Source organism: Schistocerca gregaria, chromosome 3, assembly GCF_023897955.1.
Source record: "Schistocerca gregaria isolate iqSchGreg1 chromosome 3, iqSchGreg1.2, whole genome shotgun sequence".
NCBI lineage: Eukaryota > Metazoa > Arthropoda > Insecta > Orthoptera > Acrididae > Schistocerca > Schistocerca gregaria.
Window position 1 is genome coordinate 254,561,194 of NC_064922.1, and position 15,685 is coordinate 254,576,878.

Below are 15,685 nucleotides of genomic sequence, written 5' to 3' on the forward strand. Positions count from 1 at the left end.
TAAGTAATGGCAGAACTCAGTTGGACGTAGATGAATAAAGATATCATTTGAATAATTTTATGACCTATTTTTCCTTTACTAGTTGATGCATAAATTCATGGAGCGTTCTGATTCATATGCACCATACACTGGACAAATTTCCATATTAAGTTAACTTCGCACAAGAATATCAATCTCTAATCTCCTTATCCTAAAACAGTTTACCTCTTTCACAAACATTCAGCAAATATGATCTTCACTAAACCCAAATCGTCACACCACACAATTATTTATAAGCTTGTAAAGACACCTCCTTGGAACATTTTTCAAAAATAGACCACGTCCACGCATATTTTATAACAACAAATGTTCAGCATTATTCATTGCCTGTTAGCATTAAAGACTTTTGATTGTGTTATTGTAAAACAGAAACATTTTGAGGCATACAACGAGTATACAGACCAGTGACTGTCACAGAGAGGGCTAGCCGAATAAAATTATTTTCGCTATTTCAGTCGCACTTTGGAATTCCTTGAAAAATTCGTAGTTCATTGATACTAATCTCAATCGGGACTGCTAATCAATTAGGAAGAGAATAGATTAACTCAGTCATTTTATGTAATTAGATTAACTTTCCCCAGACAATGGGTATCACCAATGGCTCGCCTGCATGAAGGACTATTGGATGGATTGGGTGAGGTAGTTTTCACATTCACTATTTAATTAATTCAGGAAGTACGTAAGATGGCGAAAACCAGTTAACGCCAGGAGCCATTACATATGAATGTCATGGCGCCAGAGTTTACAAACAGCACGGAGGATCACTGTCCAGCCCCATCTGTTTGCAGATCCTAAATGTCTTGACATCACACATAGTAATAGGGCGGTTGTTATCTCCAGTTTGGTAGTAAAATATTATCTTCCACTACTTATGTAGCAGTTTTGTGCAAAGACCATACAGTTTTGATCTGCGTGTTTCGCGATAAGAAGCACGCAGCAACCACGTTGCATGCCACCGTACAATCATGCTGTATTTGCACTTCGAGGGCTGGCATCGGGACAGCACCGACAGAAATGTGGTAAGCTTTGTCTTTCAAGGCCTGTCTCTGTGATCGTATTTTCAAACTTATGGCTAACATACCTGATTATCTTGATTCGGTTAAGCAATCCCCGCTCTTCCTGGGGAATAGAAGTGTTGTCGTGTTTTCTGCTTCATTAATTGTCTTACAATAAGGTGGTAGCTCGCCAAGTCATCCAGAATCGTGAGTGGATCCGCTAGAACAGTGTGGCACGACTACTTTGCATTTATATCTTCTGTCTATTACCCATCTGTGGGTTTCCCACTGTGTCTGTAGCTCTCCTACTGTCCCTTTTTCTTCAATTATGCTTTCAATATACGCGAAAGAACCCTGGCAATAAGCGAAGAAACCTGACGTCTTCACTGTTCAGGGACAATAGATTAGAAGGTGAATTTAACTTGCAGTCTGATAGGGACACTGTGCTAGGCAACAAATTCCTCAGTTTTTGTCCAGACGTGACGATTGGCCTCTCTCCCTCTATCTCTCTCTTTCACCTCCATCTAGTTACTGCTTATGTTTGAGAAAGATATTTTTTTGTCTTAAGAATCAATATAACATTTTCCAATCTGTTACTTATTAAGATACTTCGCAAGCTCCCTAATAGTAAATTGTTAACAAATTTTGATTAATTTTTGACACCTGATCTGTGAAATTAGTAGTAGATCTCACATCCGCTGACCACATTTGTTTTCAATGACCATTCAATGGGAAAGCCAATGAAGGGAGTAGGGGGGGGGGGGAAGGTCCAGGGCCTCTGGACCCCCTCTCCCCTCCATCATCTAAGTGAAATCACACATGACTTAGTTGCCGTTTAGTGAAATTGAAAGAAGTTTTGATCTCCAATCATAGGATGAAAAAGGGATACACACTACTTACAGACACCAAGATCAACATTAAAATGTCTACAGGGTGTTACAAAAAGGTACGGCCAAACTTTCAGGAACCATTCCTCACACACAAGAAAGAAATTATGTTATGTGGACATGTGTCCAGAAACGCTTACTTTCCATGTTAGAGTTCATTTTATTACTTCCCTTCAAATCACATTAATCATGGAATGGAAACACACAGCAACAATACGTACCAGCGTGACTTCAAACACATTGTTAAAGGAAATGTTCAAAATGTCATCCGTTAGCGAGGATACATGCATCCACCTTGCGTCGCATGGAGTCCCTGACGCGCTGATGCAGCCCTGGAGAATGGCGTATTGTATCACAGCCGTCCACAATACGAGCACGAAGAGCCTCTACATTTGGTACCGGGGTTGCGTAGACAAGAGCTTTCTAATGCCCCCATAAATGAAAGTCAAGAGGGTTGAGGTCAGGAAAGCGTGGAGGCCATGGAATTGTTCCGCCTCTACCAACTCATCGGTCACCGGATCTGTTGTTGAGAAGCGTACGAACACTTCGAGTGAAATGTGCAGGAGCTCCATCGTGCATGAACCACATGTTGTGTCGTACTTGTAAAGGCACACGTTTTAGCAGGACAGGTAGAGTATCCCATATGAAATCATGATAATGTGCTCCATTGAGCGTAGGTGGAAGATGATGGGGCCCAATCGAGACATCACCAACAAGGCCTGCCCAAACTTTCACAGAAAATCTGTGTTGATGATGTGATTGCACAATTGAGTGCGGATTCTCGTCAGCCCACACATGTTGATTGTGATAATTTACGATTTGATCACGTTGGAACGAAGCCTCATCCGTAAAGAGAACATTTGCATTGAAATTAGGATTGACACATTGTTGGATGAACCATTCGCAGTAGTTCTGATAGTGCCTGCACACGCTGTACATGGTACGGAAACAACTGGTTCTCCCGTAGCACTCTCCATACAGTGACGTGGTCAACGTTATGTTGTACAGTAGCAACTTCTCTGACGCTGACATTAGGGTTATCGTCAACTGCACGAACAATTGCCTCGTCCATTGCCGGTGTCCTCGTCGTTCTAGGTCTTCCCCAGTCGCGAATCATAGGCTGGAATGTTCCGTACTCCCTAAGACGCCGATCAATTGCTTCGAACGTCTGCCTGTCGGGACACCTTACTTCTGGAAATCTGTCTCGATACAGACGTACCGCGCCATGGCTATTGCCCCGTACTAATCCATACATCAAATAAGCATCTGCCAAATCCGCATTTGTAAACATTGCACTGACTGCAAAACCACGTTCGTGATGAACACTAACCTGTTGATGCTACGTGCTGATGTGCTTGATGCTAGTAGTGTACAGCAATGAGTCGCATGTCAACACAAGCACCGAAGTCAACATTACCTTCATTCAATTGGGCCAACTGGCGGTGAATCGAGGAAGTACACTACACACTGATGAAACTAAAATAAGCTCTAACATGGAAATTAAGCGTTTCCGGCGACATGTCCACATAACATCTTTTCTTTATTTATGTGTGTACACACTACAGTGACAGCCCAATTACCTATCCATAGCAGATTATTGATAGGACTGGATTCGTTATTTGGAGGGTGACAAAAATTTGGAATTGCAATATTTCAGTATTTCATAAGGCAGCAGAGCGGTAAATATCATTACCAATAACATTATAGTAAAATCAGTGCATAAAAATACACTTGGATTAGTCTGCGTCACCCAAAATTCGCGTTGATAAAAAAAGTGTCGCCCAAAGGTGATAGTATTTGTTCAAAAAATTTCTTCAGTATTGTATCATTAGTAGTTAAAATGGCGAAATATTGCGAAGTCTGGTCACCTGGGAGTTACTCAGTTATGAAAACCAATTTCGATATGGGACGATGGGGAGGCGTTTGTGGAGACCGGAAGTATGAGGAATTTTTTCAGCGAGCTGCTTGAATTGGTCCGGGCTGACTAATCTGTGGATCCCATCCTCCCCCCTTTCGTCCAAAATCTGTTTATACTCTTGTACAATTATACTAATTGAAGCCAGCAGTCTTGCGCACATTTAAATCTTAAAATATGCATGCATTCATGCACTAAAAATTACTAAACGTGCACAATTAAAGGGAGAAAAAGCAAAGTGAGGATTCAGTCTTTACTCGTCATGCGTTTTATTTTGTTTTAAAACAATGTACAGCAACCAGTTTTTCCAAATTCTCCACCGACTTGGGATAGCTTTGCGTGTTGACTCGCTGTGCTATGAATCACTGGATTCGGGAGGCGAGATGATTTGAATCCAACCCTGAAAATGGTTTTCTGGAGTTTCCCATTTTCAGTTTAGGCCACAGGCAATTCCTTCCGAACACCTTTCTCTCCTGACACATTCCATTTCCCTTAAAGATGCAGCCTCTCAACTGAAATGAGAAGAGCTGCTTCGAAGTCGAAGTGAGCGTCTCTTCGGAGACTCCTCGCGCTGAAAGTCATATGATAAACAAATAACGATTCAAATTCTCCTCATTTACTAATGGCCCCTGACTCGACAGACTGCAAATTCCTAACTCAAACAACGCTAATCAGCCGCACTAGCTGTGCAGCAGTGCAAAGAGAACCAACGGCGGAAGAAAGGCTACACCATCACATGCTAAGGTGCGCGGTATACCTACGAGTTGAGTCTTCAGAGATGACTGGGAAGGCGATTGTTGTCGACACAGGTGCTCTGAGCAGAAACAGCAAGATGTGTTGGTAATTAAATGTGATTCAGGAGTCAGATATGGAGCTGCTTAATATGGAAGAGGAACTGACACTCCACACTCACACAGGATGACACAGGTCGAGGCGTATTTACGCTCTGGGACGAATTGACACACAGAAAATGCGTATAGAGAATAGTATTTAGGACTAGTGCTCATGTTTAACAACGCCCATTATATTTAACTAAACACGCTAAATTTAGCACATTTAGCAGAACCAAATACATGCTAATTAACAAATTCGCGAAAAGAATGCTCATTCATACAAAAGACAACAGAACAACTAACTCATACCCACACTCCACTTCTACACCCTTTCACTATGACTCAAGAATAATTTTGGCACAAGAATTTTAGTTTTTAATAAATGTGAGAGAGCTTCCTTCTTATAGGGACAACGACGTATGTATCGTCTGTGAGGAAGCTATGAAGCGTTAATCATGTACTAAAATTGTTGTAAAATCCTTTCTGTAAATAGATAAGAGATATTCCATTACATGAATTGTTACAATCCCGTATTTCAGCAGTCGTTGTGGAAGGAGTTTCATTTCCAGCATATTTCACATGAGTGTCTCTTTCTTACGCTTTTGCTTGTCATCTATTTAAATCCTCTTTCTGTGACATTTTATAACACATTTTTGAATACATGTGGTATTATCATTTTTGATGTTCAAATTATTCTCAAATATTACCTCGTTTGGGTGTTTATGTTATTCTTCTCTTAAGAACATTCCACATTAATTTAATTTTGTTGTTCATGTTCTTAACTCTAAATATACCGTATACATATCTCCAAATCTTATAAGAACATTCAATATTAATTTAATTTTACTGCCCTTATTCTTAACTCTAAATACGGTGTATACATGTCTCAAAACTTTACGCCTTTCTTTAATATTTCTCCGCTTTCCTTTCAATAAGTTATTGTATTTGTTGTCTTACAGATTTTCCTTCTTCTTTCTGAACAGACTTCACATGTCCTATGAAGGAAACTTTCCCAGATTTGCTTACAGTTAATATTTAGATACTTTTGGTATATTTCATAAATAGAGGCAAATATATGTTGTTTAGCACCAGAACCTGTCTCAACAGCAATTTATCCACAGTTTAGATCTTTCACCTATTGTGTGCACTGATCTGTTGTAACTCCTTTTCTCCTTGGTGCTGTGTAAACAGTAAATTCAACATCTTTCACAGTTCGTAGAAATGTGTCATGACTGTATGTTGTTGTTGTCTTCAGTCCTGAGACTGGTTTGATGCAGCTCTCCATGCTACTCTATCCTGTGCAAGCTTCTTCATCTCCCAGTACCTACTGCAACCTACATCCTTCTGAATCTGCTTAGTGTATTCATCTCTTGGTCTCCCTCTACGATTTTTACCCTCCACGCTGCCCTCCAATGCTAAATTTGTGATCCCTTGTTGCCTCAGAACATGTCCTACGAACCGATCCCTTCTTCTAGTCAAGTCATGACTGTATAATCCACGTAAAAGAGGATATGCTTGTTTATGCACACTCGCTGTCGAACCATCACCGCGTTGACTTAATTGATCTGAGTACTTGTAATTGGTATTTTGAAGCAACTAGTAGGTTATTTTAGTAGCGTATTTTGCCACAACGAATTACACGTTTCACGTTAAAGCGATCGCAATGAATTATTTTCACGTTGTTATTGTCTATTTGGAGTTACATATTTCATGAATGGCACGCAGTCGTTTGTGGCGATGTGTGTGCTTTGAAATTACGGATGTTACGTTACCCGATTTTAATTCATTAATGTAATAATATGTGCGGTTGTAGCTCGAATTTATCATCTTTATGGATCTCAGTAATGGTTGTCTGTAAATGGCGTATCGGATATTTGCATTTCCCCCGAAATAATTTCTTACCAGTAACCAATAAACACGGTACCTTCGGAACAGTTTCGATTAACGGAATTCCGTTCTGAATTCGCATAGCATGCGAGCTTCGTTAGTGTTATCAGTACTGCCATCAGAATGCTTTGTAGTCTGCATTATCAACAGATGCTCGCTTCACGTTCTAACAAAACACGCGATGCACTGTATCGCCTTTTCACGTAATTAACTGCACTGTGTGATGAGTCAACAGACATTCACACTGGACCACATTCTTCAGCATTTATCTGATATCTGTTTACTCCCACCGCTGCGGCAAAGGAACTCCTCCACAGGATATGTCAGGTGACAGTATAGCATTAATCCACTTTTTAATGGATATGTGAGACTGTAACTAATTGGCAGACATATTTTACGTTGTGCCAAAAGATAAAAGTATCCATAAAACACATCCTACAGGACATTGTTCCTCTAGATTCAAAATGATAGTGTGTCACTCATTAGGAAGTACTGTTTAACATTCGTTATCTGAAAGTTTTCTACCTAACTCATAACACTTTTATTCAGCTGACAGTCCAGGTGATTAAGCACTTTATTGCAGGAAGTTTTTTGGTTGGGTGTAAAACAAAACTGGGTAAGTGGACATTAGGACGAGTAAATTTTATCTGATTTGAAAGTCGTCGCTCACTATAGAACGACGTTCATAAGTGTTTATCTTATCTTCCTGTTTTCCTTGCTTTTAATGAGGTATTATGTTGTATATCCCTTAGCAGCTTTTTGTGTTGTTTTCTTTAGTTGGCAGTTCAGTGTGCCTTCTGTATGGCCAACCCTCGTTGTCCACCCATGGCTGATATGTATATATGTCGTTGCGAATAGAAGTGTGGTACATTCTATCTAAGTGATTTACTCACTTTATTTTATAGTCTTTTTTTGTCACCACGTTCTTAAATTAGACTTTGTTCTTTCTTTACTCTTATTGCCTGTTTTTGTATGCCGTGCGTTTCTCCTTATCTTTAATGTTATTGGTATCTGTAACCTTCTCTTCCCCCTCCCCTCTCTCTCTCTCTCTCTCTCTCTCTCTCTCTCTCTCTCTCTCTCTCTCTCTCTCTCTCTCTTTTTCTCTTTCTCTTTAATCCATTTTATAGTTCCATACAATAGAATAGGTGTAGCTGAGCTTTTGAAAAATTATCTCATAATCTCCCTTCTTCCTTTATTTAAATGTCTGAAAAGTGTTCTATTAATATAAATCATTCTTCTTCCTTCCAACTTTCATTCAACGGTACTCTTTCGAAAGATGAGACGCATTGCAGGAAGCTGAATGAACCTACGAAGCTGATTGAATGTACTATTTTGAATGACGTTTCCAATTTGTATTTAATACAAAATAGATTATGCTTCTTTACATACAATGGATTATGTTTCAATGATGCTTCTTAGGTACTGTACAGTTCATGAACGGCTCACTGTAAAGGTTCCGCACTGTTACTAAATGGTTAGCGGTGTGTAGTTGTTAACCATCGGAACCTACTGCCGTAACAGCTAAATAGTAATGCTAAGGTGTACACTCGTACTGAATTCCCAAATCTAATTTGTTATCCAAATCTAATTTTCCACCATTAACTTTTTCTGTATCTCAGTAAATGCATGTGATGATTTCATCAAGAGCCCACAATGATCTAGAAATTTGTTATCAAAATCTAATTTTCCAGCATTAACTTTTTCTGAATCTCAGTAAATGCATGTGATGATTTCATCAAGAGACCACAATGATCTAGAAATTTTTACCAGCAACCTTATCGAAGGGTTTCGTAGGATCCACAGACAAACACATACTCTGCTATTTCTGCGCTTTTTTTTTCATTTATTTGCCTTAGAGTAAAACACTATGGTCATCATGGTCCTAATCCAAATACAATCTGTTGTTCTTAACTATTAAATATGTAGGTCACGTCAGTCTATTATATTCATGAAGTGTATATGCAGACTGATGTGACGAAAGAAAATTTATAGCAACGCCTTCATACGAATCAAGTTCTCCCGCTCACTAGACAGATGCGCTAACCACTACGTCACCCTGTTACAGTGACTTTGCTCAACTACTCGGACTATCCGAGCACGCTTCTCTCCTCAATCCTAATTCCCATTCCTGCCTCGGGACACTTGGTACTCCCCCTCATTTCGAACAGACTTTGTACAAATTTTCATTCATCGCTTCAGTCTGTATGTATACATCATAGATGTTTGAGACTAAAAAAGGTATCGGGAATCATTTGGCTACATCCTATTATATTCACGTGAGGTTTTGAGCGATCGTATAATTGTTGCTGTAGCCTTCAGTTCGAAGACTGGTTTGATGTAGTCCTCCACGCCAGTCCTTCCTGTGTAAGTCTCTTCATCACAGAATACGTGATCCGTTCAAGACTTCCGGAACACTCGTAATCATGTCATAAAATCCTGACACAACATCTTGGAATGCATCGCGTTGCCACCAAGTTCGTCCCAGGCCTCATGAGTGAAGACCAGAAAGACCTTCGCCTCGCAATATGTGAAGAGCTTTTTGATCGCGCAAATGAGAACGAGTTATTCCTTAAGGGAATTGTAACTGGTGACGAGAAGTGGGTCTACGGTTATGGTGCTGACACTAAGGTTCAGCCTTCACAATGGGTCGGCATAGATTCTCAAATACCGAAACATGGTCGTCAGGTCAGGACAAATGTCAAAGCTACGCTGATAGTTATCTTTGACTTTGAAGGATTACTTCATAATCAAGGATTAATTCATCATGATCTCCATACCTGCACCTGCGAACTTTCTTTTTATATTCAAAATTGAAAACCCCGTTGAAGGTACGAAGATTTGCAACAATAGACGAGATAAAAGAAAATTCGCTAACAGCGCTTCGCGCGATCCAGCAAGATGGGAACCAAATCTGCTTCCGGAAGTACAATTGGTTTTGGGAGCGATGTATCAATTGTGGAGGAGAGTATATCCAAGGAGACCATGCACAATAAGAAAAAAGGAAGCGCTGAAAATTTTTGTGGACAACGTTCCGGAATTTTTTGAACAGATTTCGTATTGCAAACTATATCCACTTGAATTTGCTCTGTATAGTTCTGGAAGCTCTCTCTCTCAGTCTCTCTCTCTCTCTCTCTCTCTCTCTCTCTCTCTCTCTCTCTCGCTTTCTCTTTCTCTCTCTGTAGATTATTGCCCCTTTCTTTCCTACTCTTCCAATCTCGATTTCAAAATACATTTGATTCTATCTACGTGAGCTGGGAGATGAAGACTTTCTTACTATATGATGTCGTAATGAAATTATTTCTTCACCATTTACCACCTTTACAGAAGAATGGAAAAACTGGTAGAAGCTGACCTTGGGGATGATTAGTTTGGATACCAGAGAGATGTATGAACACGCGATGCAACACTGGCCCAACGACTTCTCATATAAGATAGGTTAAGGAAAGGCAAAAATACGTTTACAGCATTTGTAGACATAGAAACCTTTTAACAATGTTGACTAGAATACTATCCTTCAAATTCTATCGCAGGTTCGAATCCTGCCTCGGGCATGGATGTGTGTGATGTCCTTAGGTTAGTTAGGTTTAATTACTTCTAAGTTCTAGGCGACTGATGACCTCAGAAGTTAGGTCGCATAGTGTTCAGAGCCTTTTGAACCTTTCTTTTTTAAAATTCTAAAGGTGGCAGAGGTAAAATACCAGGAGCAAAAGTCTACTTACAATTTGTACAGAAAACAGAGTTCAGTTACCAGAGCCTATGGAAACGAAAGGGAAGTTGTGGTTGAGATGGGAGTGAGGCAGAGTTGTAGCCTATCCCCGATGTTATTCAATCTGTATACTGAGCAAGCAGTAAAGAAAACAAAAGAAAAATTGGAGTGGAAACTAAACTCCAGAGAGAAGAAATAATAACTTCGAGGTTTACTGATGACATTGCAATTTTGGCAGAGACAGCAAAGGACTTGCAAGACCAGTTTGACGGAATGGACAGTATCTTGAAAGGAGGGTATAAGATGAACATCAACAAAGGCAAAACGAGGATAATGGAATGTAGTAGAATTAAATCAGATGATACTGAGGGAATTAGATTAAGAAATGAGACACGTGAAGAAATAAATGTGGTTTGCCATTTCCGAAGCAAAATAACTGATGATGGTCGAAGTAGGGAGGATTTGAAATATAGACTGGCAATTGCATGTAATATATTTCTGAAGAAGAGAAATTTGTTGACGTCGAATATAGATGTAAGTGTCAGGAAGTCTTCTCTGAAAGCATTTGTATGGTGTGTAGCCGTGTATGGAAGTGAAACGTGGTCGATAAATAGATTGGACAAGAAGAGAATAGAAGTTTCGAAATATAGTCCTACAGAAGAATGCTGAATATCAGATGGGTAGATCACATAATCGATGAGGAAGTATTGATCTGAATTGGGAGAAGAGAAATTTATGGTACAACCTGGCCAAAAGAACGGATAGGTTGGTAGGGCACATTCTGAGACATCAAGGGATCACCAACTAAGTACTGGAGGGAAGCAAGTGGGGTAAAAATCGTAGAGGGAGACCAAGAGATGAATACACTAACCAGATTCAGAGGGATGTATGTTACGTAGTCACTCGGAGATGAAGAAGTCTGAGCAGGATAGAGCAGCATGGAGATCTCCATCAAATCAATCTTCGGACTGAAGACCACGACAACAACAACACTTTCAAAGCGTTCAATACGTTCCTAAAATGTTTCGGGAAGTTTCATAGACTTTTTACATATCAAACTCTTTCCAATCGTACCAAGAGGCCTGTCCCTTCGAATTATACGTAGACCTGATGAGTCCATTCGTTCAAGACTGAGTAGTAACAAAAAAATAGCTATAAGCACTGTGGGACTTATCATCTGAGATCATCAGCCCCCTAGACTTAGAACTACTTAAACCTAACTAACCGAAGGACATCAGACACAACCATGCCCAAGGCAGGATTCGAACCTGCAACCGTAGCAGCAGCGTGGTTCAGGACTAAAGCGCCTAGAATCTCTCGACCACAGCCGACGGCTCAGTGGTAACACCCCAGGCCTTGTAGACTAGGGCGCGATAAGCTATAACCCTCGCTCACCTTTGATGCTGATGAAGGGTACACTAACCAGCACTCTGTACGTGCAGAATATTGTTATACCCTTTCTGCTACCGTTATTTTGCAACGGGAAGCTGATGTGTTGTTCCAACACAGTAATGATCGTTCAAACATTGCCCGTGAAACTCAACGTACTGTACAAGACGTGCAGTAACTTCCCTGGACAACACATCTACATCTACATCTACATGACTACTCTGCAATTCACATTTAAGTGCTTGGCAGAGGGTTCATTGAACCACAATCATACTATCTCTCTACTATTCCACTCCCGAACAGCGAGCGGGAAAAACGAACACCTAAACCTTTCTGTTCGAGCTCTGATTTCTCTTATTTTATTTTGATGGTCATTGCTAGCTATGTGGGTTGGGCTCAACAAAATATTTTCGCATTCGGAAGAGAAAGTTGGTGACTGAAATTTCGTAAAAAGGTCTCGCCGCGACGAAAAACGTCTATGCTGTAATGACTTCCATCCCAACTCGTGTATCATATCTGCCACACTCTCTCCCCTACAACGTGATAATACAAAACGAGCTGCCCTTTCGATGTCCTCCGTCAATCCCACCTGGTAAGGATCCCACACCGCGCAGCAATATTCTAACAGAGGACGAACGAGTGTAGTGTAAGCTGTCTCTTTAGTTGACTTGTTGCATCTTCTAAGTGTCCTGCCAATGAAACGCAACCTTTGGCTCGCCTTCCCGACAATATTATCTATGTGGTCCTTCCAACTGAAGTTGTTCGTAATTTTAACACCCAGGTACTTAGTTGAATTGACAGCCTTGAGAATTGTACTATTTATCGAGTAATCGAATTCCAACGGATTTCTTTTGGAACTCATGTGGATCATCTCACACTTTTCGTTATTTAGCGTCAACTGCCACCTGACACACCATACAGCAATCTTTTCTAAATCGCTTTGCAACTGATACTGGTCTGCGGATGACCTTACTAGACGGTAAATTACAGCATCATCTGCGAACAGTCTAAGAGAACTGCTCAGATTGTCACCCAGGTCAGTTATATAGATCAGGAACAGTAGAGGTCCCAGGACGCTTCTCTGGGGAACACCTGATATCACTTCAGTTTTACTCGATGATTTGCCGTCTATTACTACGAACTGCGACCTTCCTGACAGGAAATCACGAATCCAGTCGCACAACTGAGACGATACCCCATAGCTCCGCAGCTTCATTAGAAGTCGCTCGTGAGGAACGGTGTCAAAAGCTTTCCGGAAATCTAGAAATACGGAATCACAATGTCCGAAATTGTCTGCAACCAACAACCCTTACAGAAACATATGAACAGTTCGAGCAGGCGTGCAGTAACGTATACCAGGAGCCCGCCCGCTTAGCCGAGCAGTCTAACGTACGGCTTTACGGTTTGGGAAGGAGCGCCTGGTCCATGGCACAAATCCGCCCGGTAGACTTGTCTCGAGGTCCGGTGAGCCAAGCAGTGTATGGATAAGTTTTAGGCGGTTTTCCATCTGCCTAGGCGAATGCGGGCTGGTTCCACATATTCCGCCTCAGCTACACTATGTCGGCGACTGCTGCGCAAACAAGTTCTCCACGTACGCGTACACCTCCATTACCACGCAAACATAGGGGTTACACTCGTCTGGTGTGAGACGTTCAGTGGAAGGGTCCACTGGGGGCCGAACCGCCCAATAACCCTGAAAGAGTGGTTCGCTGTGGGACGGCGGAGGGGTGAAGTGGACTGCGGTAGTCGTCGTGGGGTTGTGGACCATTGCGGCTGCGGTTGGGACGGAACCTCTCCGTCGTTTCTAGGCCCCAAGTTAACATACAATACAATACCATACCATACAACGTATCCCAGTACAGTATTCGCTATCTATACGTTCGACTGAGTGCCGAGTCAGCGCCGGCACTGCCGCCTGTGGAGACTACACCACGGACGCAGAGCGACCACGCGGTTTGAGGCGCCATGTCACGGACTGCGCGGCCCCTCCCACCAGAGATTCTAGTCCTCCCTCGGGCATGGGTGTGTTTGTTGTTGTTGGTATAAGTTAGTTTAAGTATCGGGTAAGTCTAGGGACAGATGAGTTCAGCAGTTTGATCCCTTAGGAATTCATACATATGTGAACATTTCAACTTCTTGTGCTATAGATTTTTAGAAGTAATTATTTCATGTACTCTATACGCACTATTGCAACAATAAATCTTCAGCGAATTGTAAACCTCTAAAATGGCAAGATAATTTTTTTCTCGGCAGTGTAGATTCAAATTAAAACTCACTTTGGTTACAATATTGTGAAATATTTCGACTTTGTAACCTTGTACGTTCTCCACGTGTGGAACAGTAATTAATTACCAGCAGTGTATAATGCTCTGTGAGAAGATTTCATGGCTTCTGCGACGTGTCCAGATACACTGATTAACTGCAGCATGAAAACATGTTCCTGTCCAGAACTTATCCTATTAGTGCCAAGAGCCTTGTAAACTGGGGAGGTAATTAGAAGCTTCTCTCCCGCAAAGTTTCTTCTCAACAGCGTCAGTTCGCCGCCACGAAATCGGCTGCCGCAAGCCCAGCAACACAATTATACTCTTGCTTTGTTTGATGCTCTGCGGCTGCGAGGTCCCTACGCCTTCATTCTTCCAAACCTCGACGTAGAGAAACTAAGAATATACTTACTGCCGAAAGCATTGTTCCTTTTGACAGTTGTTGATGTTGTAGTCTTATCGTTCACCGGGTTATTGTAAACTCCCTATCATATAGGAAGCAGAGATCTGTGACAGACAAATAAAAGTTTGATTCGTAAACAGTGTCATAAGACACAGCGTTCCCATAGTGCGCGAAACGTAGATATCAAACTGTGCCCCACACTCTCCCTGTAAACAGTGTGTTGTGTTGTAAGAATGTGCTACTATCATGGGTTGTTAGGTAAAGTCCTGAGCTGTCTAGCTATACTGTATTGTCTGATGTTTATGCCTCTGCACACAACTGAGAACGCCATGTGGTCACAGACGTTAACGAAATAGTAACAGAATACACGCGTACTTAATACATGTGCAGTAGAAATGAATTTGCATACCCCTGTAATCTAACTTCAAATAGTAGAGCCTACCAAAAAGTTGTATAATTTGTACATTTACAGCTTGTAGCCAAAAGCGGTGAGATGAGAATCTTTCCTCGCGTCTGAAATTGCTGACGTCAAGCTTCAAAAGAATGATAACTCATGTGCTTCATTGGCCACTGAGATCTAACTTAATTTAAGATCAATATCTCCTCACACTAGAGAAACTATGGAGCCCTTCACTACAGTGCGTCCCACGAAATATCTCACTATTTTACAAAAAACGTCATCAGCATACCAGAACAGCGTCCAGTGACCTACGTTTCTGCACTTGTAATTTGTCTCACGCAACTAATGCTGTATTAAATCGAACAATATTGAGGATATTCAGCCTAGTTTTCAATCGTGTTACCAAAACAAGTTACGGGACCACATTATCCCATTTTCAAGTGCTAAAAGCAAGGTAACCAGGCAAAACAAATTTCTTTGTACTGACAGCCATACATGGATAACAGACATCCGTAGTTATAATCTACCTTAATTCTTTTTCTTTCTTTTTGTGCCGTTAGATATGGACACAACATAAAATCATGCTGCACAACTGCATTGTCAAAACAAACCTTAAAACATAAACCATCGCATACCGGTACTTCCACCGTTCACGAGGTACAGTTCCACTCTGAAATCCGCTGCCCTCATCAACCAGCGATGGTATTTTCTTACAGTGTAATGCTCAGCACCAATGACACTACTGTCTGTAATTTTTTTTTTTTTTTTTTTTTGAGAAATGGCTAACTGATCCTAGCGAGTTATAACTTAAAACCACCTCTTCGATCCAATCTGAATGAAAATAGCACACAAAGATCCTATGTCACTAGGTAAAACTTGTTAGTGAATGCTTCTTAATGAGGATATCGCAAAAGTGTGTCAAAAAATGCCTTTTGGACGTATCCGTTCTTTCATTTAGTACGCCGACACA